The sequence below is a fragment of the Hippopotamus amphibius genome, chromosome 4, assembly GCF_030028045.1.
Source record: "Hippopotamus amphibius kiboko isolate mHipAmp2 chromosome 4, mHipAmp2.hap2, whole genome shotgun sequence".
Lineage (NCBI taxonomy): Eukaryota > Metazoa > Chordata > Mammalia > Artiodactyla > Hippopotamidae > Hippopotamus > Hippopotamus amphibius.
The window spans coordinates 19276615-19301741 of NC_080189.1; the positions used below are offsets into that span (position 1 = coordinate 19276615).

Below are 25127 nucleotides of genomic sequence, written 5' to 3' on the forward strand. Positions count from 1 at the left end.
TGTGGTGGATGAAAGAGGAGATGATTCATGTGTGTTTTGACTTCTTTACAAATTTGTTTTTAGCCTGAATCATAGGAAGAGTCTGTAGGCTTTTCCCATGGTTTTTGTTGGCAGCAGCTGTATGTTCCCATGGGAACACACATACTTACCTATCCAAACCTTCCTCTATTATTTATGCCCTCAGCTTCTGTTCACTTGGATGTTTTCATCTTTTCTATGAAGCATATTCACATATAAGCTTAGAGCACAGCCTATTTTTCTCTTACAACTGAGGATTCATTCTGAATATTTTCAAATACATAAAACTCCAGGTAAAACTCCAAACCAAATATGATGGGAGGAGGCATTTGGATAGACCACAGAGTGATAACATCGCTTTGAACACCATCTGTGATAAACATTTTCGCTTTTTGCAGTGACCAGATGAAGGAAAGCTGGCTCAGTATGCTTCTTTGGTGGCTAATTTTGGAAAGCCTTTGCTAAATTCTAATCCAAAATAGGAAGAATCTCCCTCTCTCATGTTCAAGAACTTGCAGTGCTAGGGGTGACATTGCGATTTTCATCTCCTGGGGAGAAGTTCTCCTCTAATCATAACGGCAAATCAGCAAACACTTACTGAGCTCTTTATTCACAGAGGACACACTCATTTCTATGTTACTTTGTTCCTTTGCCAAATTCCAATGGCTCGATCCAAAATAGATGAAGTTAAATAAGAGCAGTTGTATGTTTTCAAGAAACTCATGGGTTTGGTTACTGTAGATTTTCTAAGATACTGCTTTCCTTAGTTTATACGAAAAACATCTATTGAGCTAGCTTCTAGACTAAGTGCTGGTGATTCAGACATGAATAACACTTCCTCTGGAGTGTTACAGGTAAGACAAATACATAACAAATAAGCTATAATAAAATTTAGTAAGTCCCTTAACAGAAGTGCACAAGTTCTATGGCAGTGTTGAAGAAAACAGTCCCATGGTTCCAGGGTGGCCTGCATAGAGCAGAAGGCATTTGGGCAAGTCTCAAAGGGTGAGCAAGGCCTCCCTAAGTGGAGTAAGAGCACCTAAGGCAGAGAACAGAATGCACAAAAGCACCAGTACATCAAAGTGCAGTACTGGCTGTTATTTCTTTTCATTCCAGATGACACAAGTCAGGAATCCAAGGAGAGCCAAGGGTCTGGGAGGCTGCCCTCCTCAAGGATGGTCTTCTCAGCTCAGCCCTGCTGCAAGCAGAAATTTCAGGACTGCAGAATCAGGCTGATTAAATCATAAGGGTAGGACTTTCTGGGGAGCAAAGTATTTGCAAACATTTTTATGGAAATGGGACAATGGACTCAAAACAACTGCAAGTTTTCCAGCCTATCAGGAAACATGATTTCTGGATGAGGAGCCATATTCTTCTAGAAGGAACCTAAGGGAAATGCCCCAAGGTTTTAGGAACTTCAAGTGGTCCCAGCCTCCTTCCATGGTCCCAAGAATGCTTCCTTGTGGTTTTCCTGACCAGCACTTTTCACTTTACTAAACTCTGAGCTCACTCCCTGTATTGGCTTCTCAGGGCTACCATAACAAGTTACCACAAACATGGCTTAAAACAACAGAAATTTATTCTCTCATAGTTCAGGAGGCCAGAAGTCTGAAATCAAGGTGTCAGCAGGGTTGGTTCCTTCTGAAGACTCTGAGGGAGAATCTGTTCCATGCCTCTGCCCTCGCTTCTGGTAATTACCAGCAATCCTTGGCTCCTATACATGCAGCACTCCAGCCTCTGCCTCCATCTTTAAAACGACTTCTTCCCCTCTCTGTGTGTCTCAAAGCTCTCTCTCCCCTCTCTTTATATGGATGCTAATCATTTGGGGCCCATCCTAAATCCAGGATAATCTCATCCCAAGATTCTTAACTTAATTACATCTGCAAAGATCCGATTTTCAAGCAAGGTCATATTCACAGGTTCCAGGAATTAGACCTTGGACATACCTTCTGGGGAACAGTATTCGACTCACTAGATCCCCCTTTCATTGCCCACATCCAGTGGCTTCTGGGCACTTGCACATGGGTTGTTAGACCTTGTCCAGAAACTGGATACTGGAATGGAAAGACACTGTATCGTAACTCCCATTGGCGAGGAATGAAACAATGGTCCAGATTATCTGGCTCATCAAAGATGTGAGCTCTACCTGCAAAAGGTCCAGAGTAAACATTTTTTACTAGAGAAAGGTGGGGCTACTTCAAACACACCTTTTTTTGCTTTTTACAATCTCTGTGGTTGTCATATATTCAGCCTCTTGTCTATGGGAACAGATTATTTACAACACTTACAGTTAAATGGAATGTTGGGTTCTGATTCCTTAGCTAATCAGTGGCTACAGGGTCAACCAGAGCCAAGAGGCTCAGCGAGGAAGGCCAGTTCACAACATTTATTGACGGTAGAAGGGTTAACCAATTGCTTCCTGCTAAATCCCAGATCAGCTTTTGCGGAGCAAAACTTTCAAAATGGATTTAGTAAAGCTACTTCTTTTACTTTCCCACAAATCACTTTTCTCTCTTTGCTTATAACATATTCCCAAGAATCTTGGAATTCAGACTGACTTTCCCAAGAAAATTTTATTTCTTAGCTAATTACTGAATGATGTCTTCCTGGAGCAAAATTACAGGTTGGGGGTTGTACATAAAGCCTACTCAACCTTGATCAAATTAATTCCCCCAATCCATGCCTGCACGCAAGTAGCTGAACATGGCTGGAAAATGACCCAACCATGCTGACTGCCCTCACTTTAAATTTATGATCACTAAACACAAGTGGGTCTTTGGTGCTACTTGGCCATCTCTCTCCATTTCTCTCATCTATTCCCAATCCTGAATGAATTTCACACCTTCTCTCTCCTCAATCCTCCAACAACTCTTCCTCCTCAATTCTCCGATGTCAGCTGACTTCCTTGCTTCTGTGAAGACTTACATTGCAATTCAGAAGAGAATTTCCACACACTCTCCCTGTTTCAACATCCATGGCTGTACACTCTGCCCCGTCACTCTCCATGAACATGTGCTCCCAAGGAAGCCCCCTCCCGTTGTGCACCGATCCCACACCCTCTCATTTACTAAGGATGTCACTTCTGTAGGTTTCCCGCTTTTTCCTCCATCGTCAGTTTTTCCCTCTTGACTGGATCAGTCCCATCAACATACAAACATGCTCCAACATTTCCCATCTTAAGTGCACACACACACACACACACACACCCCCCTCTTTTGACCCCCCCACATCTCCCTCCAGCCACTGTTCAATTTCTCTACAACAAAACTATTTGAAAAAGTTGTCTATACAGGCCATCTCCGATTTCTCTTCTCTTTTGAACTCACTCCCTATCCTCAACCATACCTCCAAAATTGATCCTGTCAAGGTCACCGTGGCCTGCAAATTGCTAAATCCAATGGTCAATCCTCAGTCCTCACCTTAGGTGGCCCTTCTGCAGCATTTGCCACAGTTACTCTCTTGCTCCTGTTAGGGGCACATTTTAAACTTGCCTTCCAGGACTCCACTCTCTTTTTCACTGGCCTCTCCACAGTCTCCTTTGCTGGTTCCTTCTCATTTTGTTGACCTCTAAATGTTGGAATGCTGTAGAGCTTTGGACAACTTTTCTCTCTAACCTTACTCACTCTTGGGGTGATGCTAGATCATTTTCATGCTGTGGCTGCCCGCCTGTATCCCTTCAAGACTCATCTGTACACAGAGAAGGCTGCTTGCTGGGAACCTCTCTCCTGATTCTCCCTGGGTTGCAGGGGTGGGGGTGGGATGTGGTTAATGGCCCAGGGAGCACGGGGCTCTCCTGTGAGTAAGCTGGAAGTGCTGGAGAGTTAATGCCCCTAGAGCAGCCCTCAACCAAAGATGGACGGCAGTTCGGTGGATAAGTAACCTAGCTTTCCAGTCCCTCAGTTAGGATGCCTGTTACCGAGCCCAAGCTCTCTCTCCTCACAGCACAGGAGGCCAATAAATTGGGAGATGAGTTGCTGGGGTACGGAATGACAGCTTTAATCGGAAAACTAGCAGAATGAGAAGAGGGCAGACTAGTGTCTCAAAATACCATCTTCTCTCAGTCTGAATTCAGGCTCCTTTTATACAGAGGAAGGGGGAGGGGCCCAATGCGATGCCAACCAATGGCTGAGCGGGACAGCCAACTGTTGCTAACAGTCTCTCCCTAGAGGGAGGGGTCCACTGCAATGCTGACCAATGGTTGCGCAGGACCACTAAGGGTTGCTCGCTAACAGCGCAGGTTGCCTGCCCCCCTCCAGGGCCCTGTTACCTTTGAAGCCTGTTCTACACTCTCTCCCAGAATTCCACAATGGGACAAATTTCAGTTGCCAAAAGGGAAAACATATTTGATAACATACCTTTTATTGACTCTCTTTTCCTGTCTCACTTCTCTACTGGTAATTCTCGGACTCTCTTCACCAATAAACTACTTGCACTCAAATTCTTGTCAGGGTCTGTTTCTAGGGGAACCCAAGCTAAGACAAATACTGTTTATATGCCAGTGACTCCCATGTTTATTGACATATCCCCAGTCCAAACATCTCCCAGATTCCAGAATCACTATGTTCAATAGCCTCCCCCTCCCCTAGCTCTACGTGGATATCTAATATCCATTTCACACTTAATGTGTCCATAAGTGAGCTCCTGATTTCCCCTCCAAAGCTGCACTTCTCAAGCTGCACTCAACAACGTCTGCTGGCTCCATCTTCAACATATTTTCAATTCCTACCTCTCCTCTACGTATTGGACGCTCACCCAAGTTACTGTGCCTCGATTGTTGAGATAATTTCCAGACTGTTTTCAATCTTGGTCTCTTGCCCCATTGAAGTTTCTTTTCCCCTCAGCAACCGCAAGGATCCCCTTAACCCATAGACAGATCATGTCACTCCTCTGCTCAAAACTTGCCAATGACTTCATCTCTGCTGCCTGTCTCCCCTCTGATCTCCTCTCCTACTGTCACCGAAAATGCAAGTCTGTGTGCCCAACGCACAGTGAGGCCGAACAGTACCAAAACACCAGAGTTTGGCACAGAGAAATATTTACTGCAGGGCCATGCAAGGAGATGGGTGGCTCATGCCTTAAAAAACCCCAAACTCCCGGAAAGCTTTCAGCAAAGCCCTTTTACAGGAAAAATGAAGGAGGGGCATGGTTAGTTGTTGCAAACTGCTCCTTGGTGTCATGTCCTTTGTTCTTGAGGTCAGGTCATGGTCAGGTAACAATGTTTCTGTAAATCTCCACCGATCAACTGGTACCCACTGCCCCCACGAGAAAAGGGAAGGTCCCAAGCACAACTTTCACCCTTCGAGGTCCAGCCCTGGCTAAGAGAAGAGGGTCCCTGCGGGGGGTTGTTACCCTGCCCCGGACTATTCGTCCAGCACCCAGTCTGGGTGCTCCCGCCAGGGCCCAGGCCTGGCTGAAGTGGCAGATCTCAGTTGATGGCTCCCTCAGGGCCAGGTTCCCAGGCCCTGCCCAGTTGTCATCGCTGAGGGAGCCAGGCACCCAGGACCCAGCTGGCCCTCAGGCTTCTCAGGCTGCCCCAATGGTGGGGGCCGGGTCCCCCAGTCTGTGTCCCAAGCTGACTGCCGCTGCCATTAGGTCGCAGAGGCAGGGATGGGTGAGAGGGTCACCGCAGCCTCAGGGCCTGGGCCCCGCAAGTGGGTAGTCTTGGCAAGGGCTCTGGGGCCCTGCAGAACACACCCCCAGCCTGCTCCCATCCCCACCCCCACCCCAGCTCACCTGCCAACCAAGGCTGGGTGAGCTGGAGGGCCCCAGGGAGAAGGCCGGGATCCACCTCTTACCTCATTCTCTGCCTGGCAACCACCACTCTGCTGACAGTTGGCTCACAATGCCGCCTCTAACGGTCACTCATTGATAGTTGTTCACTTGGGGGAGGGACCCACTGCGGCACCTGACCAATGGCTGAGTGGCCATTAATGGTCTTGAGGCAACTGTTGCCTGGTAACGGGGTGGGGGATAACTGCCCACAGCCACAGCCGCGTGCTAAGGGATGCGCAGGGCTGCGCTCTCTTACAGTACCACTCTCCTGCTCTTTCTGTTGTAGGATCATTGGTTCCATGTTCCCCTAAACATGCTCCCTCCTAAGGTCTTTGCACTCTTGTCCTGCAACCTGGAACATTCTTATTCCAAATATCTGCATGGTCTGCTTCTTCATTTCTTTAAAGTCTCTATTGACATATCACCTTATTTCGAAGGGTTCTTCTCTGATCGTGCCCTTGCCCGACTCTGCTTTCTCCTGCATGCCGCTTTTCTCAGACTCCTGTGTTAGCTGGCTTCTTGTTGGGTTCAATCAACTCATGAGATTGGAGAGTTGGAGGAGGGAAAAGGGAGGGAGGGATATTTTCTCCTGTCTCAGGCTGCATCTCCAGGCAGCAGCAAGTGTCTTCTATGGCTTCAGTTCTCTTTGAACTAGCTTCTAGCTTCTTCCAGGTCACTCCAGCCTCCAGGATCTGATAGCACAGTATCCTTTGTCCCTCCATCATAGGAATGGTAGTGGCTTCCAGCTATTGGTGATTTCTGGGTTCTTTTACTATTACTTATTTAGCCTGTCAGGTCTTCCAATGTCCATGTAACCAATTCTTTCCATTACACTTCTCTCTTTTAAAATACTCAGACCTATTTCTGTTTTATTTATTGAATCCTGACTGACAACTTGTATCAGTTTCAGTCCCCAAAGGAAATTTGTAATTTGAGGAGGGTTTAATAAAAAGGACTATTTACATAGGTGTTGGCTTGGTTTTAGAAAAACAGCAGGGATTTGTACAGTAACTCTTTGCTAGTAACAGGATCCAATACATAGAAAACCCCAAAAGAATCCACAGAAAACTACCAGATCTAATAAATGAAGCAGAGTTGTAAGGTACAAGATCAACACTAAAAAATTAGTGTTTCTATGCACCAGCAATGAGCAATTTGTAAAGAAAAGTAAGAAAACAATTTCATTTACTATAGCATCCAGAAGAATAAAGTACCTAGGAACAAATTTAACCAGAGACATTGAAGTCTTGCATACCAAGAACTATAAAACATTGTTGAAAAAAATTAAAGAATACCTAAATAAATGGAAAGACATGTTCTGTGTTCACTGATGGATGACTTAATATTGTTAAGATGCAGAATTACCCAAAACAATATACAGATTCAATGCAACCTGTATCAAAATTTTAATGACCATTTTTGCAAAAATGAAAAATCCACTTTTCGTATGGAATTTAAAGGGTCCCAAATAGCCAAAGTAGTATTGAAAGAGAAGAATAGAGTTGGTGGACTCACATTTCCCTATTTCAAGACTTATTGCAAAGCTTATTACAGAGTAACCAAAGCTATGTTATTGGCATAAATATAGACAGGTAGGCCAATGGAATAGAACTGAGGGTCCTTACTAAAACCTGTACATCTATGGCCAGTAAATTTTAGACAAAGGTACCAAGATCATTCAGTGGGGAAACAATAAAAATCTCTTCAATAAATGGTACTGGAGCAATTTGATATCCACATGCAAAAAGACTGAAGTTGGACCTCTACCTCACACCATATACAAAAAATTAAAATGGATCAACTAATCTAAGTACAAGAGTTAAATCCGTAAAATTATTAGAAGAAAACATGGGTATAAATCTTCACGACCTTAGATTTGGCTATGGATTTGGGGTATGACACACAAAGCATAAGCAATAAAAGAAAAAAATAAATTGGATCTCATCACATTTAAAAACCTTTGTGCATCAAAGGACATTATTGAGACAGTGAAAAAAACAACCCCCAGAATGGGATAACTTATTTGCTAATCATATAAATAATGCATCTAGTATCCAGAATATACAAAGAAATTTTACAGCTCAACAACAAAAAGACAACCCAATTTAAAAACAGGCAAAAGATGTGAATAGATATTTCTTCCAAAGAAGGTATACAAATGGACAACAGGCAAATGAGAAGATGCTCAGTATCAGCAGTCATTAGGGAAATGCAAATCAAAACTGCAGTGAGATACCACTTCACACCCACTAGGATGGCTATAATTTTAAAACAGAAAATAATTTGTGTTGGCAAGGATATGGAGAAATTGGAACCCTCTTACGATGCTGATGGGAATTCAAAACGGTGCAGCCACTGCGGAAAACGGTTTGCTGATTCCTCAAAAAACTAAACGTAGAATTACCATATGAACCAGCAATTCCACTGCTGGGTACATACCCAAAAGAATCAAAAACATGTAATTCAAATACATGTACATGAGTGTTCAAAACAACACTGTTCACAATAGCTGAAAGGCGGGACAGTCCAGTTTCCATCAGTGAGTGATAAATTGTGGATAAACAAATTGTGGCATATTCACATAATGGAATAATATTCAGCCATAAAAATAATGAAGTTGATACATGTTACAACATGAATTGTTGTAACAAAAACATGCTAAGTAAAAGAAGCCAGGCGCAAAATGTCACACATTGTATGGTTTGGTTTATATGAAATATCCAGGACAGGTACATGCACAGAGAGAGAAAGCAGATTGGTGTTTGCCCAAGCCTGGGAGCAGGGGGATGGGGAGTAACTGCTTAATGGCATGGAGTTTCCTCCTGGGGTGAGGGAAATGCTCTGCAACTAGATAGAGGTGATGATTGCGCAGCCTCGTGAATGTACTAAATGCCACTGAATTATTCACTTTAAAATGGTGAGTTTTATGTTATGTGGATTTTACCTCAATCTAAAAAAGTTATGTATAAAATGCTCAGGAACTTAAAAGTTACCCCAACTTTTTAATGGATTTTTTTTTCTGGTAAGAAGAAAAGTAATAAAAAGTATTACATTATTAATTTAATATTTAGTACTAATTAAAGTATTAAAATGATTAGGAAGAGGAAAGTATATGTTTGTTAATGTAAGATGGGGAGAGCGAAGCGGGGTAGGAGAAAAGGGGGTTATTGTGGGATTCTATGCAATGATCTGTGTGAAGCTTTTGAAAATTATGAAGCACTACAGAATTTAAAAAACGTTTCATCCAATAAAAAGTAAATAAATAAAAATAAGTATTGGGCTGTAATAAGAAATTGCATGTTCTAGCGATTCAACATATTCTCCTGAAAAACTTTTGAGTCTAACATGTTGGGAAGTTAACAGAGACTGACACTGGTGAATCATATGGCTCGTGGGTCACTTTTGTTAAGAAAACTACAGCGTATGTCTTTGCTGTGGTGTTTTGTTGTTGCTATACTCTGTTGCTAGAGGGGTTTCCATGATTCGATATTTGGGGCCTCGGTCTGACATCTGTATGCCAATGCACTGCATTTATTGTTTCACTTACTTAACAAGAAATTTTATATTGTGATAGTCTAGACTGGATAAAATTAGTCAAACAAGATGGAATTTAACAGACATGAGAAATCCTTTACTCAGATCTAGGACAACAAACAACTGGGGGAGAGATGGTTTAACAGTATCACATGGGGGAAAAAAGGCTCAGGGGTTTCCGTTGGCTAGAAGCTGAACATGAGTCAATAGCAAGTTGTGGCTTCTTAACAAAACAAAACAGAGCAAAACAAAACCCTACAGAAATCTTAGCTTGGAAAAACAGAATTGTGGTATCTAGGCCAAGGTGAAGAAAGCTTTTTGTTTCTCCTTCACTAATCAGCCCATACCTGGGAAACTGAGTACTGCTCCAAGCATTGCATCATAGAGAGACAGCATCAAGACACAGGGGTCCAGAGGAAAGGGATGGGAAGGTGCAAGGCTCAAACCATCCACCTGAAGCGTGTCTGCAGGAATGGCGAATGCAGTGAGGGGTATATCTGTGCTGCGCAGAGAGGTGCAAGGAGGGAGTTCTTAAGAAATAAATTGCTTACTCTGTGACCCTCCCTTCTATAGAAAAACGACAGAAAGGGAACTTAGTGTTGAGTATCTACTCTGTGCCAGGAAGTGATAACCACTTTACACGTATTGTCACATTACTTCCCTGTACCAACTCTCTAGGACAGTTATTGATATGTTTCCAACACCTTAGCAGCATTCTAATAACTCTCTTGCATTTGAAGATCAAGTATATGCTTGCTAATGTAAGCACAGTCTTTTGATGCTGGGCTCCAGTATTCAACCTGAAGTTTAAGCACTCAACTTCAGAAGAAGGCCCTCTGCTCCCAGGGCCTGACACAAAGATATACCATTCACTTTCTGTACTCAGACCAGGAGCAGACTGGGGCAGGGAAGTTGGTGGACTGCAAGGGAAGAGGGAAATATTTGCAGGCTGCGAAATCCAGAAGCAGTGCCTGAGTAAGAGGTACCTGCCTCCTTCTATCTCAGCTATTGTTGGCTGGTGGACAGAGTAAGATCTTTAGGATCCCATCCAAGTGGTATGGTCCAGCCAGCCATTGTGGTGTGTCCCCCCACCCCCACCTTCACTGCTCTGCTTCAGCAATTACCTACTCATAGGTTCCTTAGCAGAATCTTACTCCCACTTGCTCTATCTTGAGACTCAGTTTATAAACAAGAACTTGAAAATCATATTCAGGAAATTATTTGAAAAATACTAAGGCAAGTATTTGAATTTCAATCAATCACTTCTATGCCTCCATATGAAATATAAATCCTGCTCCAAGCCGTCCAGGACTCTCCAGGTACATGTCAAATACGTTTTTTTCAAGCTTTGTTTTCCATTACATCCCTACATGGATGTAATGTAATGTTTGCCTTTATGTTCTCTATTTCATCTAAACTGAATTTCTCATCCCTAGTATCACACTACTGTGCTGTTTCCTGTTGTTCAACTTGGAAAGACTTCTCTTTATATATCTTTCAAAATCATACTCAGCATTTCAAAGTCCTTTTAAATATCATCTACTTCATGAACGCTTCTTTGACCAGCAATCCCCACATCATAGATGAGATTTTCCCCTCATTGAGCTCCAGAGTTCATGGCTAAGACCTTTGTGTGGCCCTTATGTCACTACCTCTCAACCTCTAAGACCAGTCCACATATTATGGTATGCAGATTTAATATATTTTGTTCCCTGTGTTTATAAAAGTAGAAGTCTTTAGTGGTTTCACTTGCATAATGGCTCATTGTAACCCATTTCCTCAATGGAAAAAGCAACTCAAAGAACTAGAAGGTAGCAACACAGTTTTGCACTTCAATGCTTTTGCAACTGGTTATTTGAACTATTTATAATTGATAGTGTACAGTGAGGAAACCGCTCTATTTTCTTTTACCTGTGCCTTTAAAAACACTGTTGGCTCTCCCTTCCTTCTCCCTTGGAGATACCATGGGCACATCCAAAGTCTCCCCATCCACTTTCCACTCACTGTTGGGTATGAAATAGTCTGATTTTTCAGGTATTAAAGGGTACTCTCCAGCTAGAAATTTCCAGTTGTCATCCAGTTCAAAGTGTTTCCCCTCCCTCAGCTTAGACCTGATTTGGGGTTTGAGTTACTGATGGGAAAAGATATGTGGCCTGTTCTTTCACTCTCCTTGCTCTTTGCTTTCTCCTCTCCCAGCTTGTCCTGGCAAGGGCACCTGGAGCCACTCCTGACAAACTCCTGGAATACCTCTTCAAAGTTTGGGGAAAAATGATGCCTACAGTAAATGAGGTGGAGATGATGGAAATTCCTTGGCAGAGGAAGAAGTCAAAGGCTCAGAAAGGTGGGCCTATTAGAACTGACTTATTTATGCAACACCAGAGAATCACCAGATGACTGTGTTTCTCAGGAAGGTGAGTGAACACTCTTCACTAAAGTAGGGAGGGATGCTTCATGAGAGAGATACCAGCATCTTAATAAACTCAGTGTTTTCTGTCCTCTGTAGGCCATGGCTATTGGCCAAGTAGGAAATACTGCTGGGAAAACTGGGCTCCCCGGTGTCAAGGAGGATGGTAGAATTCTGGAGTAGCAGAAGCAAGTTGAGAACATATAATTGTCAGAACGAAGGTAGGATCGGTGGAATTAATTTGCTGTTTTAATTGCCACAATAAGCCTAGAGGAAAACAGGTTGGTGCAGTTATCCTGATGGATAACAAGGTCAGAGTGACAGCCAAGGGGCCTTGACCCACAGGAATCTGTGCCAAAGACTAACACACCATGGTATCCTAGGAGCAAGACGTAAGGGCAGGTGATCGCTTGATTTATATATCCAAAAACGATCTTGAGTCAGTCAGTACCACAATGGGAAATCACAGTCTCTTGTCTAGTTTCAAGAGCTGAGGCAGTTTTCAGACTCAGAATCCATTGATTGAAGGGCCACGTCCCCTTGAAGAAAGTTTCTGAAACACCATAGCAAGTAGTTACCATAGCTATGAACAATCCTTCCTCAAAAGGACCTCCAGACATTTACCAGATTACCTATCCACTGGGGAAAGTGAATACTCAGGTATTTTGAAAGCTGTGGATAAGTCAACATGAATACCAAGCAACCCAAAATAGCATCAGCCTCTTTATTAGAGTGGGGATGATTAGAGGACAATTGATAAGTGGAGTCCTACCCCAAGTCAGGGGGCTGTGGGATGTTTAGCAACTGGAAGAACCCTCACATTGGTTCTCTGTGGCGTGAGTCTTTATGGTAGGAAAGGCTAAGTTGAAACCCCTAAAAGTCCTCCCTGATCTCCATCCCTGGGCAAAGATAGTAAGTTAAAAGACTAGAACATCCTCCAGGGATTCATGGCACCCTCAACCATCTGAAGCATGCAGCAGTGATGCTCTCCATAGTAACCCATTCAGTTCACCAGATTGATCCTTGCTTAAAGTATACAGATCATGGGCGATAATGATGGACCTTGATTGCCTGGACATTCTGGTCACTGGTCCACTGTATTGATGACACCATGCCAACTGGACCTGCTAACAGAAAGTGGCAAGAGTTTTGAATGCCTAAGTAAGAGATGTGCACCTCAGATGATAGGAAATAAACCCTACAAGCATGCTTGTGTTTTTGTTTGGTTTGGTTTGGTGTGTTTGTTTGGTGGGTCTGGTTTGGTTTTTTTCTTTTTGGCTGCGTTGGGTCTTAATTGTGGCACACAGGATCTTCGCTGAGGCATGTGGGCTCTTTCGTTGAGGCACGTGGGCTTCTCTCTAGTTGTGGCATGCGGGTCTTTTCTCTCTCTAGCTGTGCCGTGCAGGCTCCACAGCTCATGGGCTCTGTAGTTTGCGGCACGCAGGCTCTCTCATTGAGATGCACGAGCTCAGTAGTTGTAGCACACGGGCTTAGTTGCCCCGTGGCATGTGGGATCTTAGTTCCCTGACCAGGGATCGAACCCATGTCCCCTGCAACAGAAGGTGGATTCTTTACCACTGGACCACCAGGGAAGTCCCACAAGCATAAAATTCTGCATTTGATCTCAGGGCCTCCCCAAAGCCTGGGATCCATGAACACTATGTTAAGAACTCCTGGATGAAAATCTTCCTTACAGAAAGTTCACAGTGGAAAATAAACGGCAGGGAAGGTAAGAAGGGCATTTCTGAGTGTGGTGTGCCCATTTCAGGCAATGAGCACGTAGCAACATCATGGATGGATGCTTTCCCGCCCTAGGAGGATATTATGAAACTGTAAAGTACCAGGTGTGGGGAGATTTTTCCCCTGAGCTTGTGTTGGAGCAGTCACGGAAAGGTTGAAAGCAGTTACTTAGCCTCAGAGAGCCAAGTATTTGAAACTAGCTCGTCCAGATCCCAGATGTCATCTCCACTCCATCCCCTACAATCACCATTAGTGATTTTTCAACATTCAAACCAATTCAACCAACATTTTGTAGACAATGAGCTGGGAAGTGTGGGAGATGAAAAATATTATTGAAACATGGACTCTAACACAGGGACATTCATCTCCAAGTAGAGACTGGGAATGGTGCTTTTCCTAACAACCTGGCCCTGGATTCTCTGACCTTCCACTTTATTGTCTTTCTTCAGGACATTTTTAGCTGCACACAACCACGGCCACGCCTTTGGTGTTGATACTCAACACTCCTCCATCATCAAGATTTCAAACTCTGAAATTCTCTTAGGCCACAGACTCTTCTTCTTCTGTCTTTCTCAAACCTACTAATTTTTTCTTTACCCTGATCATGAACTCCAGACCCCTTGAATGCTCATACCGAAGTATTATTCAGTTCTGTGTTGGTTTCACTTGCCTCTTGCTAGCTTGAACACTGTGCACATCTGAAGTCACCAAAGACCACCAGGTGGCAGCAGAGTCTCAACTAAACTATCCATCAATTTGGGCACCAAGTCAGGTATGGTAATTGTTATTTATAACAAGTTTGAAGGCACACTGGAATTAAACAAAGGATAGAGCATACAGGGAGATCAGTCAGCAGGGGACAAGAAGATCTTGATCCTCACATAAGCATAAACCAGGAAAGTGGCTAGACCTAAGCAATGGGGGAGATGGTAGGGTTCTCCCAGGTTCATTGTTTGTAACCTTTTCATACATATACACGTGGGTGGTCTCCTGCTTTGAAACATCCCCTGCCCAACTGCTCTGAAGCTCTTTCTAGTTAAGGGTTAGTTACTTAATGCCAACAAGCCTCCGGGAATCCTTTGCTCTTAACTGCCTTGCCAATCCCCTAGATGGTGTGCTAGATGGAATCAACCCTGTTGTCTCTCTCCTTCCAGGCAGCCAGTGCTCCTGCAGAAAGTGACAAACATCTACACATTGGATCAACTCTAGATGCATAATATATAACCTCAGTGGTAACCTCAAGGCTGCTCACATTTCCTCTTTTTGTCCTTAGTTAACTCCTTGGGGCATTGCTCATAAACGCAATTCTGAGCCTTCTCCACTCGCTGAAGTCCCTGTCTGCATTTCAGCTCCTCAGCCACAGCAGATGACCTCACATCTTCCTTTGTTCGGAGGACTGGGACCATCCATCCGGTCTTCCTCTGCAGGCCCTCTTCAGTGTAGACAGAGCACAGGACCTACAGAATCCTCTGGGTACATTTCTTGAGTTGAATGGGAAAGACACCAGAAATTTTATCCTCTTCAAGACAAAGTAAGAAAACATACACCCTACATCTCATCTCATCTCAGAATCAACTTACTACTCTGAATAATATGTTACTCTCTTAGACAGCTCAGGCTGACAAAATAACACAGCCTGGGTGGCTTAAACAACAGACATTTACTCGCACAGTTCTGGAGGCTGGGAAGTCCAAGGCCAAGGTGCCCGCCAATTCGGTTCCTGGTGAGCATCTTCTTCCTGGTTTTAGACAGCTGCCTTCTCCTTACATCGTTACATGATTTTTCCTTGGGTGCATACAAAGCAGGAAAGAGATCTCTCTCTCTCTTCTTCTTATAAGGCCACCAATCCCATCATGAGGACTTCACCTTCATGATCTAATCTAACTCCTATGGTCTCATCTACAAATACTATCACAACTGGGGGTTTGGGGTCTCAGTATATGAATTTGGGGGACACAAATATTTAGGCCAGAGAAGTTACAAATGTTGATGCCTGGAGTGTTTCCTAACTCATGACTGAGGTGGCAGCTCTTACAAATAAATCTGCAAAGACAATGCTTTCAAACTATTCATTTAAAGATTCACAAACTAACATAAAATCTATTCTGTCCAATATTAATTGACCTTGTTCTTCCTAGTCCATGATTTCTGATTCTTTTATTCAGTCACTCAATGAATAAATACTTGCTGACTTGAGTCAAGACTCCTAATTATTACATGCTGCCAAGTGCAGACATGGGATGATGAAGCACATTTGTGGCAGACAAAGAATATCTAAAAAGAAGAATTACTCACCCAGAATTTGTCACACTTTCCCTCCAGCACTATGGAAAGAGAATCCACTCACTGGCCCACAGCCATAGGCCAGTGTGCTCAGCTGGGGGCCCAGTCGAGAGGTAAGTGCCTCAGGCTTAAAGTTTTCGTTATAATCACTTCCGATATTCAAGTAGTTTTCAAAGGCTCTCTATCTAATAAAAAGATAATGTGTCACTAGCAGATACACGTATGTTCAAGCCTGCTTGATGGGTACCTCTCTCAGAACAGGGATGAAACATAGAGCCCTACCGCATGTATCTTCGTTATGAACTAGATCATTACGGATTATCCCAACTCAGATCACCCAGAATAAACTAACAAAGATGAACTTATAAATTTGCAGCACTGTGGACTAGACCTTTGCTTCAGAATGACCTCACATGTGCTGGCTGGCATCCTCAAAGGTTCAGCTTGATCCTTCTTGTCTCTTAAAGCTATCGGTACTAACTTAAAGACATGTCCATTTTGGGACTTCCCTGGTGGCACAGTGGTTAAGAATCCACCTGCTAATGCAGGGGACATGGCTTCGAGCCCTGGTCTGGGGAGATCCCACATGCCTTGGAGCAACTAAGCCCGTGAGCCACAACTATTGAGCCTGCGCTCCAGAGCCTGCGAGCCACAACTATTGAGCCCACATGCTGCAACTACTGAAGCCCACCCGCCTGGAGCCTGTGCTCTGCAACAAGAGAAGCCACCGCAATGAGAAGCTCACGCACCGCAACGAAGAGCAGCCCCCACTCGCTGCAACCAGAGAACACCCGTGCGCAGCAACGAAGACCCAATGCAGCCAAAAAAGTAAATTAATTAATTAATTAATAATAAATAAACCTAAAAACAAGACGTCCATTTTAAACTGTATTAATTGAATTTAATTAATTTACTGTTTTGATTTAATATTAAAAGGTAATTTATGAGATAAAAATGTATTAATAAATTAAATTATTAAAATGAATTCATTAGTTTAATTTAGACTATACCAACTAATTGGTGATATTTACCCAAAACAATTGGGGTATAACATAGGACTATAACAGCTACATCAAATATTTGGAGGGCTTTCACAGCATTGCCAAGTCCAAACTCATGCCACTCGCTGCATGAGAGGCCGATAAATTGAGAGACAAGTTGCTGCAGCAAGGAATAGTGGCTTTATTCAGAAAGCCAGCAGACAGAGAAGATGGTGGACTAGTGTCCCAAAGAACCGTCTTGCCCAGGTTTGGATGCCAGTCTCTTTTATAGAACAAAGAGGGGGAGGTGAAGAGGTAAAGTAAAAAAAGGCAATAGTTGTTGCAAATATTTCCTGGTTCTGGCCAGACCCCAGAGGGATTATGATAATTTCTTCTTTCCTGCAGCGGTTCACAGGTAGGCCTGGTCCGGAGGTTTCCTGTGAGCTAAACAGAGTATTTTCACTTAATGCTCAGGCACGGTAGGCAGGGTTCCAGAAGATGTGCCATTACTGATACTTTAGGCTATAGGCAACATCCCTTTAGTGATTAACTTGTAGCAAAAGCAATAGAATACAAAGGTTAAAGTAAAAGAAACAGATCCAATATGGAGTCAGATTTGTTCTTCCCTATTACACAAGGATCGAGATGCTGTGTGGTCACAGCATACAGAATTGAGATCTACAGATGGAAGATATAGGAAAGCACATTTTACCTCAGCTTAAGAAAGACCTCTCTCAACACAAGATTTTTTTGAATCCTAGCTGGCAGAAGTGAATTCCTGGCCACTAGAAGAGGCTGGGCATTAGCCAGACTGTGATGTTGAAGACCTGGAAGACCTTCATCGCCTCTAAGGCCCCACCAGCATTGATAGCCCATGAGTCTAGCCTGGCTGGCACCAGGTGAATCTCTTAAAATCAGCCCTATCACTTCTGCCACAACCCAAAACGCACAGCTGCGCTTTAGCCTTGGGGCTCCCTCGGCTGCTGGCTCCGGCCGACACACACACAGAAGCAGGGCATAACTCCAGGGAGACAACCCTATTTGTTCTGCAGAGCTTAGCAGAGCGTGCAGCTGTGAGTGTGCTGCTTATCAACTGATAGATTTGCAACAGAAGAAGAGCAAAGATCGTTTCACTCCCCATCCAATTCTACAAATGTTAACCCACTGCAGTGGCCGACCAACAGTGCACCCTGTACTTCAGGCAGAAGAGATTTAGGCGATAACAGGATGAAGCACTCTGTGCTCCTGATGGAGGAAACAAAGATGATAACAGGATGCTCTGTGCTTCTGACAAGCAGGGCCCTTAGATCGTTAGATGTATATCTCAGGAAGAACTTTAATGAATCCAGCTTCTCGCGCTTTCCCATACGTAGTAAAGCACTGAAATCATCGACTTGAGAAATCCATTTTTTGTGACTAGCAGCACTCTTTTACCAAGATGCATACTTGACTACACGTATTCCCCAGCAAAAAAAAAAAAAAAAAAATCATACATGAACTAGCCTTTCCTCCTACCTCTTTCAAGTAGTTTCTCAGAGCTACCAAGAGGCCATAGTCTCCTGGGCTATAGTTCTCAGTAAGACCCTGAAAATAACTTAACTCATAACCTCATGTTGTGAGGTTTTCTTTCAGCTCACAGATTCATAGTGGATGTTGCAAGGTTGATAATTAAGATGAAGAAAATATTTAAATCCTTGTCTGGGTGCTTGGCTTCCAGCTTGTATGTAGAAATAAGTTACAAAATATTAGAACACAACAATTACACCAGTATTTTCTGCTTTCAGATATTATCTGTTGGTTTAGAAACAAACCAAGCAAATGTAAAAGAAGCTGCACATTTAAAGGTCTGAAATCAGAGTAGGAGTAGGAGATTTGGGGAAGATTTTCCTTCCAAGAAAGTAGAGAGATGTATTTTCGCGAGCTCATTTTTTTCTTCTGAAATTTCAAGCAGAAATTAAGGAATTAATTCAGGGGTTCAAGGACCTTAGGACTAGCTGGCTTCAAATTATTGCCAGTGTGGGGTCCAGGAAGAGCTACATCATCTGAGAGGCAAGCAGAAGAGAGGGGGCTTTATTTTGGCACATGCAATTATTAATACTTTCAGAAGAGTTGTAGGTTCTGACTTCAATCTACTAACCTGTTTCTGGACTTATAAGAAAAGACTTGGTATTTGATTTATTCTGAAGAATATATTTGGGTGATGTGTGTGTTGCTTTATTACAATAATTAACACCAGGGAAAAGAGTTTGTGAAGAGAAATTCCAGCCTGGCCAACAATTGATTTCAGTCTTGGGAGACCCTGAGCAGAGAACCCAGTTGGATCTGACTTACAGAGCTATGAGATCATAAGCGGGTGTTGTTTCAAGCCGTTTGTGATGACTTGTTACACAGCAGTAGAAAACTAATACAAGAGCTATCTGCCACCATTCTCCACTGTAAATTAACTCTTTCCCTTTAGTAACTGTCTTAGACAGCTTGGGCTGCTATAACAAGTTGCCATGGGCTAGGAGTGGCTTAAACAACAGGAATTTATTTTTCATAGTTCTGGAGGCTGCGAAGTCCAAGATCAAGGTGCCGGCAGATCTGGCACTTCCCGATTTGCAGATGGCCATCTTCTCATTGTATCTTCATATGGCAGAGAGCAGAGAGAGAGAAAGAGAGAGAGAGCGCACGCACAAGATCTTCTGTGTCTTCTTATAAGGGCACTAATTCCATTCATGGGGGTTCTTCCCTCATGACCTAATCTGCTCTCCAAAATCGTACCTCCTAATACCATCACATTAGGAGTTAGAATTTCTTTTTTTTTTTAAGAACTTTTTTTTAAGAACTTTTATTGAGATACAGTTAACAGACAATAAACAGCATATATTTAGAGTGTAAAATTTGGTATCCCAGTCTCCCAATTCATCCCCCCCCCAACCCTCCCTGCTTTCTCCACTTGGTGTCCATGTGTTTGTTCTCTACATCTATGTCTCTATTTCTGCCTTGCATTTCCTCTTTCATAGTTGTTAGCATTTGCCTTATGTATTGAGGTGCACCTATATTGGGTGTATGTATATTTGTAATTGTTATCTCCTCTTCTTGGATGGATCCCTTGATCTTTATCTGGGATTTTTCTTGTTTCTTGAGGTAGGATTGTATTGCTATAAAATTCCCTCTTAGAACTGCCTTTGCTGTATCCCATAGGTTTTGGATTGTTGTATTTTCATTGTCATTTGTCTCTAGGTATTTTTGGATTTCCTCCTTGATTTCTTCAGTGATCTCTTGGTTATTTAGTAGCATATTGTTTAGCCTCCATGTGTTTGTGCTTTTTACACTTTTTTTCCTGTAATTGATTTCTAGTCTCATAGCGTTGTGGTCAGAAAAGATGCTTGATATGATTTCAATTTTCTTGAATTTACCAAGGCTTGATTTATGACGCAAAATGTGATCTCTCCTGGAGAATGTTCCATGTGCACTTGAGAAGAATGTGTAATCTGCTGTTTTTGGATGTAATGTCCTGTAGATATCTATTAAATCAAGCTGATGTATTGTGTCATTTAAAGCTTGTGTTTCCTTATTAATTTTCTGTGTGGATGATCTGTCCATTGGTGTAAGTGGGGTGTTAAAGTCCCCCACTATGATTGTGTTACTGTCAATTTCCTCTTTCATAGTTGTTAGCATTTGCCTTACGTATTGAGGTGCTCCTATATTGGGTGCATATATATTTATAATTGTTATCTCTTCTTCTTGGATTGAACCCTCGATCTTTATGTAGTGTCCTTTCTTATCTCTTGTGACATTTTTTTATTTTAAAGTCTATTTTATCTGATATGAGTATCGCTGCTCCAGCTTTCTTTTGATTTCCATTTGCATGGAATATCTTTTTCCATCCCTTCACTTTCAGTCTGTGTGTGTCCCTAGGTCTGAAGTGGGTCTCTTGTAGACAGCATATATATGGGTCTTGTTTTTGTGTCCATTCAGCCAGTCTGTGTCTTTTGGTTGGTGCATTTAGTCCATTTACATTCAAGGTCATTATCGATATGTATGTTCCTATTACTATTTTCTTAATTGTTTTGTTTTTGTTTTTGTAGGTCCTTTTCTTCTCTTATGTTTCCCACTTAGAGAAGTTCCTTTAGCTTTTGTTGTAGGGCTGGTTTGGTGGTGCTGAATTCTCTTAGCTGTTGCTTGTCTGTAAAGCTTTTGATTTCTCCTTCAAATCTGAATGAGATCCTTGCTAGGTAGAGTATTCTTGGTTGTAGGTTCTTCCCTGTCATCACTTTAAATATATCGTGCCACTCCCTTCTGGCTTGCAGAGTTTCTGCTGAGAAATCAGCTGTTAACCTGATGGGAGTTCCCTTGTATGTTATTTGTCATTTTTCCCTTGTTGCTTTTAATAATATTTCTCTGTCTTTAATTTTTGTCATTTTGACTACTATATGTCTTGGCGTGTTTCTCCTTGGGTTTATGCTGGCTGGGACTCTCTGTGCTTCCTGGACTTGGGTAGCTATTTCTTTTCCCATGTTAGGGAAGTTTTCAACTGTAATCTCTTCCAGTATTTTCTCAGGTCCTTTCTCTCTCTCTTCTCCTTCTGGGACCCCTATAATGCAAATGTTAGTGGGTTTAACATTGTCCCAGAGGTCTCTTAGGCTGTCTTCAGTTCTTGTCATTCTTTTTTCCTTATTCTTTTCTGCATCAGTGATGATCACCATTCTCTCTTCCAGGTCACTTATTCGCCCTTCTGCCTCAGTTAATCTGCTATTGGTTCCTTCTAGTGTATTTTTCATTTCATTTATTGTGTTGCATATCTCTGTTTGTTTGCTCTTTAATTCTTCTCGGTCTTTGGTAAACTTTTCGATCTTTGCATCCAGTCTTTTTTCAAAGTCCTGGATCATCTTCACCATCATTGTTCTGAATTCTTTTCCTGGAAGGGTGCCTATCTCCTCTTCATTTATTTGTTTTTCTGGGGTTTTATCCTGTCCCTTCATCTGGTACAAAGTCCTCTGCTTTTTCATTTTCTCTATCTTTCTGTGGCTGTGGTTTTCAGTTCCACAAGATGAAACATGGCTGATACTCTTTTAAGAACTTTTATTGAGTTACAGTTGACATACAATAAACTGCATATATTTAAATGTACAATTTAATTTTTTTTCTTATTAGTAATGGATATATGGCAATCTCAATCTCCCAATTCATCCCCCCCAACGCCCTTCCCCGCCCCCGGCCCCCGCTTTCCCCACTTGGTGCCCATATGTTTGTTCTCTACACCTGTGTCTCTATTTCTGCCTTACAAACCAGTTGGTTTGTACCATTTTTCTATATCCTGCATATATGTGTTAATATATGATATTTGTTTTTCTCTTTCTGACTAGCAGTTAGAATTTCAACATATGAATTTGCGGGGGAAACAAACATTCAATCCATAACAGTAATTAATAAAATTTATGATTAGTGGTATAGCCCTTCACAGAATCACTTCAGAGTAGGTAGGTAGGCACCATGGGTTGCAACAATTAAGGGACCTGGTTTCAGTTTTCTCATCTGAAACATCAGAATAAAAATAAAATAAACAGACAAAAGTTCCTGCTCTTGTAGAGCTTGGATTCTGTTGGGTAGAAACAGAACAAGCAAGCAAGCAAGCAAATAACAAATAAATAAATATTTAATATGTTAGGTATATAAATGCTACAGAAAAAAAGAAAACAAGAGATGAAAAATAGGGAGCACCAGAGAAGATGGATATATTTTAAATAGGGTGCTGAAGGAAGGCCTTCCTGAGAAGATGATAAATGAGCAAAGACCTGAAGACTCTGAGGCAGGGAATCACTCACACTATTTGAGGGTAGATAGAGCATCCCAGGCAGCAAGAATAATCAGGGCAAAGGCCCTGGGGCACAGACACAGTGGTAACCTCAACACCCATCTTGGGTAATTTTTAAACAATGGTCAAAGTCTTCTTCTTGGTCCTTTCAACTCTCCCTAACTTACATGGGGCCTGACCATTTTGAACCAACAAAAGTGCTGAAAGGCAGCACTGTACAGGTGAAAGGAGAAAAACTCCTATGGAATTTCTGGGAAAACATTCACCCTACTGACAACAAATGAGAAAAAAACAAGCTGGTTAGATTTTTATTTTTATTTATTTTTTTTTTGGGGGGGGTACACCAGGTTCAATCAACTGTTTTTATACACATATCCCCGTATTCCCTCCCTTCCTTGACGCCCCCCCCTCGAGTCCCCCCCACCCTCCCTGCCCCAGTCCTCTTAGGCATCTTCCATCCTCGAGTTGGACTCCCTTTGTTATACAATAACTTCCCACTGACTATTTGGTTAGATTTTTAAATGCAATGTAATCAAATTCCATCTTGTAGTACACTCAGGGTGATTGTTTTCTAAAGTTGAAAGGCCAGTTGAATGAAAATTATTTCAGGTAAAAGTGTTTTTTTGATTTGGCTTTCCCAGTTGGTATGTGAAATAACTGAATTGGATCCTTATTTTTTTTCTTTTATGCTTAATGCATTTGATCGTACATGAATTTCCTACTTTAGAAAATGTGAAAATTATGTAAGAGAATAACAAACATGAAATTCACTGGTTACCACATTGAAAAAACCGTGCTTACATTTGTATTTTTCTAGATAGATTTTTCTTTTAAGTTTTATTGATTTGATTGTGTAGACAGCTTGTTATAATTTGCATTTTTGGTTACTAGTATGAATATTTTCATATTGTTTACTGGCCAACTTTCTTTCACCATTCCTTTTCTTTAGGCATCTTAGATTTTTCTTACTGATTTAAATAAGCTTTTTTTTAAAAATTGAGGTATAGTCGTTTTACAATGTTGTGTTCGTTTCTACTGTACAGCAAAGTGGAGTTCCCTGTGCTCTACAGCAGGTTCTTACTAGTTATCTATTTTATACATATTAGTGTATATATGTCAATCCCAATCTCCCAATTTATCCTACCACCACCACCCACCACCCACCCCACCTCCCACTTTCCGCACTTGGTGTCCATATGTTAGTTCTCTACATCTATGCCTCTATGAATAAGCTTTTTTGATGATAAGATAATTACTAATTTGTTTTCTGTCGCGTTCATGGCAAATGGTTTTTTCCAAGATTCTCTACAGCCTGTTGTTTTTGCATGGTTTTTACATTCAGTTTTATGTTTCCTTCTTATAGTCATGCATACTTAGTATTAAAGCAAAAAACATGATTATTTCCAACAATGTTCGCTGATGAGGGTCCTTTCAAATTTTACTGGAAATTATTTTCTACCGGATTCTCTCTCTAATCTGTGCCTCTTTTAATTCTATAATGTATAGTAAAATCTCACAATAATGTATTAAGTAGGGTACAAAATTCTAATCATGTAAAATGCAGTTGTTGCAAGTTAATGAGTGACTAAAGCAGGCCTGGGAGGTTGGGCATTACGGGTCTTGTTGAGAAAGCTGAATCCCTCCAGGTCCTGGTTGGAGTTTAGCATCATCTGTCTGGCATTTACCAGATCTCACTTAAATATTAATGGATCCAGTCTAGGCCTGAGAGTCCCTGGGACTTGTAGGACAGCAGCAGTGATTCCCAGATCTCCAGGTTGGCAGGTACCCATCTTTCCAGCTCAATCCAAAAATATGGGTGGAGAGACATACTTGGGATGTGAGGACCCACTCCCTAGCTCCCTACTTCCCATGACAGGCTTCCTTCCTTTTCCACACCCTTTCTCACCTTCCTCCCCTCCCTGTCACTCCCCATCCTCTCTCCCCATAGGTAAGGCAAGTTCACTACATAATTACGTAATCATAGAGTAGAAAGAGTTAATTTAATACACACCTGTAGTGTATACCTTAGACTGGATGCAGGTTTAGTTGATGACTAGTGTGGCTTTATTCCCAGAAATCCAAAATCAGTGAACAAATTTTAGGAGGAATTCATTGTATTGGTTAGAATTGTGAGAAGGAAGTCTCCGAGGCCTACAAAGCTTTCATTACGCGAGACGCAAATGTGAAAAATAAAATCAGGAAAAATCAGGAAGCTGCTTTTTAAAATATTTCTCCATATCAACATCTTAATTCACCTCTGTTTGCTTAAATTCAAGTGAAACAAAAAACATCATATAACTTATTAATAGGAATCTAATCTTTTTCTCCTATACCTAAGCTTTTAAATTAAGGAAATCATAATCACATGAAGGAAATTTTTTTTTTAATTTTTAAAAGCACACAAAACAATCTCATAGATTATTTATGGATGTATAAATAAACAGCAAAAATATAAAAATGTGGATGGGAATTGTGACACCATACTCTGTAACTTACAAGGCCCATGAGGTAGAAACAAAATAATAAACAGAGACCCCACCCCCCACCCCGCAAGCTTGTCTTGCAGAGTGCCAGGGAAACTGTACACATGAAAACA

General features: G+C 41.9%; 1 long non-coding RNA gene across 1 annotated transcript; it reads left to right on the forward strand.

The window, feature by feature from the left end:
• Nucleotides 1-1145: 1145 nt before the first annotated feature.
• On the forward strand, nucleotides 1146-12903 carry LOC130852190 (uncharacterized). Its single transcript, XR_009053308.1, has 3 exons — nucleotides 1146-1267; nucleotides 11521-11735; nucleotides 11828-12903. It is a non-coding gene; the product is annotated as an uncharacterized LOC130852190 (long non-coding RNA).
• The last annotated feature ends 12224 nt before the right edge of the window (nucleotides 12904-25127 follow it).